Source organism: Panulirus ornatus, chromosome 43, assembly GCF_036320965.1.
Source record: "Panulirus ornatus isolate Po-2019 chromosome 43, ASM3632096v1, whole genome shotgun sequence".
Taxonomy (NCBI): domain Eukaryota; kingdom Metazoa; phylum Arthropoda; class Malacostraca; order Decapoda; family Palinuridae; genus Panulirus; species Panulirus ornatus.
Window position 1 is genome coordinate 391527 of NC_092266.1, and position 6283 is coordinate 397809.

The following is a 6283-nucleotide window of genomic DNA, read 5'->3' on the forward strand; positions in this document are numbered from 1 at the left end:
GTGACCCGTCGACAATACCTGCCTTCACCTTCTCCATGATCAGCGCTGGACATTTTCTGCCTGTGTAGTCAAAGTAGAGTGTCGTTCATTGTTCCAAACCTTCACAAAGTGTTTCATTAAACCTAGTTTGATGTGCAGTGGTAGTACAATGATCTTATCTCTGTCAACCAAGGGTTCTGCCATTACATTCTTGCCTCCAACCAACATGTTTTCTCTCAGAGACCATTGTTTTCTCAGCCAGTGCTCATCCTCAGCTCTACTATCCCAGAGACAGATAAAGCTGGGCTACTTGTTGTACCCACTCTGCTGACCCAGGAGAAAAGTCACCATCTTAAGATCCACACACATTAACCATTGGTGATGGTGGCATGATATCTTGTGTAAGACCAGGACGATTGTGTCCTGCTGTTCACTCATCATACTTAAACCACCAATTGGGAGTGATCCATATTTGTTGTCATTGTGTAGAAGCACAACATGTTAAGCTCCACTCAGAACTAACTATGCTCGTGAGTGGTCCATTTATTGATAATTGCATTATCTGAAAACCTGTATCTGCTAGAAGGAAATGAAGGTAATAATGTTAGTCAGTGGCGTAAATATACCTTGATTCATATCTAAAATCTGAGACACCAAAATGTTTTTAGATATTTCCTCCCCAATATATATATATATATATATATATATATATATATATATATATATATATATATATATATATATATATATATATATATATATATATATATATATATATATATATATATATATATATATATATATACATATATATATATATATATATATGTATATATATATATATATATATATATATATATATATATATATATATATATATATATATATATATATATATATATATATATATATATATATATATATATATATAGGAAAGTGTTTGGTTCTCAGTGAATGTGGGTTTGCGGCAGGGATGTGTGATGTCTCCATGGTTGTTTAATTTGTTTATGGATGGGGCTGTTAGGGAGGTGAATGCAAGAGTTTTGGAAAGAGGGGCAAGTATGCAATCTGTTCTGGATGAGAGAGCTTGGGAAGTGAGTCAGTTGTTGTTCACTGATGACAGAGCGCTGGTGGCTGATTTCATGTAAGAAACTGCAGAAGCTGGTGACTGAGTTTGGTAAAGTGTGTGAAAGAAGAAACTTAAGAGTAAATGTGAATAAGAGCAAGGTTATTAGGTACAGTAGGGTTGAGGGTCAAGTCAATTGGGAGGTAACTTTGAATGGAGAAAAACTGGAGGAAGTGAAGTGTTTTAGATATCTGGGAGTGGATCTGGCAGCGGATGGAACCATGGAAGAGGAAGTGAATTCATAGGGTGGGGGAGGGGGCAAAAATTCTGGGAGCCTTGAAGAATGTGTGGAAGTCGAGAATATTATCTCGAAAAGCAAAAATGGGTATGTTTGAAGGAATAGTGGTTCCAACAATGTCGTATGGTTGCGAGGCGTGGGGTATGGATAGAGTTGTGCGCAGGAGGGTGGATGTGCTGGAAATGAGATGTTTGAGGACAATATGTGGTGTGAGGTGGTTTGATCGAGTAAGTTATGTAAGGGTAAGAGAGATGTGTGGAAATAAAAAGAGTGTGGTTGAGAGTGCAGAAGAGGGTGTTTTGAAATGGTTTGATCACATGGAGAGAATGAGTGAGGAAAAATTGACCAAGAGGATATATGTATCAGAGGTGGAGGGAACGACTAGAAGTGGGAGACCAAATTGGAGGTAGAAAGATGGAGTGAAAAAAGATTTTGAGTGATCGGGGACTGAACATGCAGGAGGGTGAAAGGCGTGCAGGGAATAGAGTGAATTGGAACGATGTGGTATACCGGGGTCGACGTGCTGTCAATGGATTGAAACAGGGCATGTGAAGCGTCTGGGGTAAACCATGGAAAGTTGTGTGGGGCCTAGATATGGAAAGGGAGCTGTGGTTTCGGTGCATTATTACATGACAGCTAGAGACTGAGTGTGAACGAATGGGGCCTTTGGTGTCTTTTCCTAGCGCTACCTCGCACACATGAGGGGGGAGGGTGTTGTTATTCCATGTGTGACGGGGTGGCGATGGGAATGAATAAAGGCAGACAGTATGAATTATGTACATGGGTATATATGTATATGTCTGTGTGTGTATATATATGTATACATTGAGATGTATAAGTATGTATATGTGCTGTGTGTTGACGTATATGTATACACATGTGTATATGGGTGGGTTGGGCCATTCTTTCGTCTTTTTCCTTGCGCTACCTCGCTAACGCTGGAGACAGCGACAAAGCAAAATAGATAAATAGAGTATATATATATATATATATATATATATATATATATATATATATATATATATATATATATATATATATATATATATATATATATATATCAACAAAACCCTACGATCCACTTTACAAGACAAACAAGAAACTCAGAAGTTTGGCTACATTGAATTTCATAATTTCGAATATTTTGATAGAGAGAGAGAGAGAGAGAGAGAGAGAGAGAGAGAGAGAGAGAGAGAGAGAGAGAGAGAGAGAGAGAGAGAGAGAGAGAGAGAGAGAGAGAGAGAGAGAGAGGAAAAAGGAAGGTAATAAATTCACAGCACACAGGAAAGCTGCTCAGTCGTGATTATCTCACATGTTTTCACTAACATCGAGAGTTAAGCAGTACAAATGCCATTTGAAAATGCTTGGGACACGTCAGTCTTTTATAAGGTTAAAACTACTAATGATATTAGAATAACATGCAAATTTATGATGGACGACTGAAAATGGGCCTTGATGGCTAGGCTAAGATCATTTATCGTTGTCCATAATGGTTAGGCTAATTTAGCGTTGTCCATGATGGTTAGGCTAAGATCACTTATCGTTGTCCATAATGGTTAGGCTAAATCATTTATCGCTGTCCATGATAGCTAGTCTAAGATGCTTTATCGTTGTCCATGATACAGTCTGGGTCCAGCTCGAGCTGTAGGGGATAGAAGACCTCCAAGATAACACTAGCCAGACTCTAGAACATTCAAGATCATAAGAACATTATCCAGTTGTCTTTAACTTATCAAGAAATACGTTTGTATGCAACTCTTAGCTGATAAGAGATGTTTGATCTCTTATCACCCAGAACTCACCACGAGGAGGTGGTTGCATGTCGAGTTCCATAATTTTTTCCCCTTTTAGATAAATATTTTAATTTCCTCTAAAATAAAAGTCTATTCCGTTTTAAGCTATGTAAAAATAATAATTTCCTTTAAAACAAAGTTCTTTGCCATTATATTAAAAGTAAAATTTCCTCTAAAACAAAGTTCTTATTGTGAGGTAGATAGTTGAGGAAGGGCACCTCATTTCCTGCCCTTCCTCTGGTTCCGTTGGCCCCCTCCTCTGGTACGCCTCCGGCGGACTGACCTCATCACCTTCTTCAGCTCACCAATAATAAGTGGCAGAGCTGGTCTCTCTGAGGGGTCGCTGTGGGTCGCTGTTTGGTAAAGATCCTGGAGGCTTTCCCGCACACCCTGCTTCCTGACCAGGATGGACACGTGCCTCATTAGATGCCCAAAAGAGAAGACGTCACTGGCTGGGGAGACCGGCTTGCGCTCCCTGACCTCAGGGGCCAACCACAGGTCAGGAACATTGTACTCAACGCAGCTTCCCTTCTTAACGCTCAAGCCAAAGTCGATGATGTGAAACTCTGGCTTGTCACCCATCGTCACGGTCACATTCTCGACCTTGACGTCATTATGGACAATGTTTTTCTTATGGATTTCCATCAGCCGACGAGCGACCATGATGGCGGACTCGACCAGTTCCTCGTCCGACCGACATGTTCTCATGTACTTATCATAAGGCTGGCCAGTGTGGCTTAAGATGATCAGTGGGGGGTTGCGGCACACTGCTCGAAGGAGAGGGGCTCCTCCAGCCCCAGCCAGTCTCCTGTGAATGTCGGCTTCATCCATAAGACTTTTCGAACTCACTCCGTCCAGAAGGGTTTTGATGACGCAACACGATCCACGGAACAACACCGTTTCAATCTTGGCGTTGCCTCCCCGACCCACCTTTCTCATGACCACCAGGTCATTCACATCCTTCTGGGTCAACTTTACAACTGGAACACTCATTTTGATTCCGGCCTGAGGTGCACTTACCAAATTTTCTTCTTGCCGGAGAGTGTGAGAGGAGATGTTGTCGGTACGGAGTCCCATCCTCAAATGATTACACTTCTCTCGCCGCCGGCCTTATATACCCCTGGGTTATGTGACGTCACATAACCAGATCTATCCAGATTAAATCCCATACAAATCCGGATATGTAGACGGATTTATTTAGTTTTGCTGCGAAAATTATTTGATGAAATCTAAAGGTGTCGAAGAAATAGTCAAGATGGCCAATGGTGTTGAGAGTGTAGTGAAGATGGCTAGAGATGTTGAAGGATCTAGATAGTTTCGAAATACCAATACTTTTTGAATCAATAAATCATTATAAATACTAATAAGACAAAAAACACTTTGACGAAAATTTAGCCATTTTCAAGCATCGAAATAAAAGGATATGAGGTAAATGGCTTTTGGGAAATCCTTGTTGAATAGTACACAGTTACTTTCTGAGAACACACACACACACACACACACACACACACACACACACACACACACACAAACAAACAAACAAACCTAGAGAACATAGCATGAAATTAGGGCAATATTGTTCAAATATATTCAGAGAAGTAATTTTAAAGTTTATATAAGAGTTGTTGATGAATGGAATAAGAAGAATGAGGTCATGGTTAAGGCACACACCATACATAAATCTTACAAGTTGTATAATAGTACGGAATGTTCTAGAGATTTGGCCTGGCGAGTGTAGAACTCGATCCTCACAGAGTAAAAATAGGTAATGACACACTCACAGATTCAGAGGTTATCATGTTGAAGGAGAGGTGAAAACTGAGGATTCAAATCAAAGAACAATAAGAAGCGTCATGATGAGATGGGAGAGGGAATTGGTCAATTGAAAAATATAGTTTAATCTAAAACATGAACGGGAAATCACTTCGACTGAAGAAAGTCAAATGGAAAACATAGAAAATGAAAGAGCAGACAGAAGAATTTTGGACATCTGGGATAACATTTAATGTGAGGAAACAAGATTTCACCAAATGTGTGTGTGTGTGTGTGTGTGTGTGTGTGTGTACGGATAAACTTTAATGCTGGCCAGGGTGTACTGGTGATGCCTTTGACCTAAAATGTAAGTTCAAGCCCATAGGTCGACCCTGCACCTAGTTCGAATCCTTTTGTGTTCACTATAATCTTCTTTACTACATCTCCTCTCCTTAATCCCTTTATCTTCACTATGCAAGGCTCATTATAATCTTCACTACAACCTCATCTTCATATGACCTTATCTTGACTAAGCTGGTTTCAAGGAAGGCTTTAGATTTTACCCGCTCACACAAACAACGTCTTTACATGAGGCCCCACGAGTGTAAAACTCCCTCCTAATACAGTGCAAATAGATCATTACCCACACCTACACACACCACCACCACTAACAATACACAGAGAAATAGCCTTTTCGGTCGGCTTTGGATCCGCCCTTGAACGTAGCTTGGAGGATTTGGGGGATCAGGTCAATAAGGTTAAGTTCACTACATCATATTCACAAACTACAACATCATCTTCACTACAAGCGTGTTTTCAATAAATCATATCTTCACTATACCCTCTTCTTCACTACACCGTTATTTCTACCATACCATCACCATTGTACTCCCTGATGTTAACTAAAAATAGTTCTTATCTTCACTACATAATTATTTTGAATAAACTTTAATCTTTAATAACCCTTATCTCTACTACATTCGTATCTTCACTACATTCTTTTCTTCACTACAACCTATCTTGACAATATCCTTATCATCACAATACTCTTCCTCACTACACTCTCATCTTAACATCACCCTTCTGTTTACCGAACTTGGTTCAAAGTCTGACTTGAACGTAGCTTTGGAAAGTTTGTGTTCCTCATTGTGTTACCCCCTTATTATCATTGCAAAGGCAATTGTCACTACTTTAACTAAACCCTCAACGTCAGTACACTCTCATCATTATCATTACTCCATGGTGTTCAATACAGAATTTCAGCATATACATATATCTTCACTAAAGAATAATTTCAGCCTATATATTTATCTTCACTACAAAATAATTTTCAGCGCACCTTAATCTTCATTACTACTTGCTTCGGCGATATCCGTATCATCAGTGCAGCCTTAT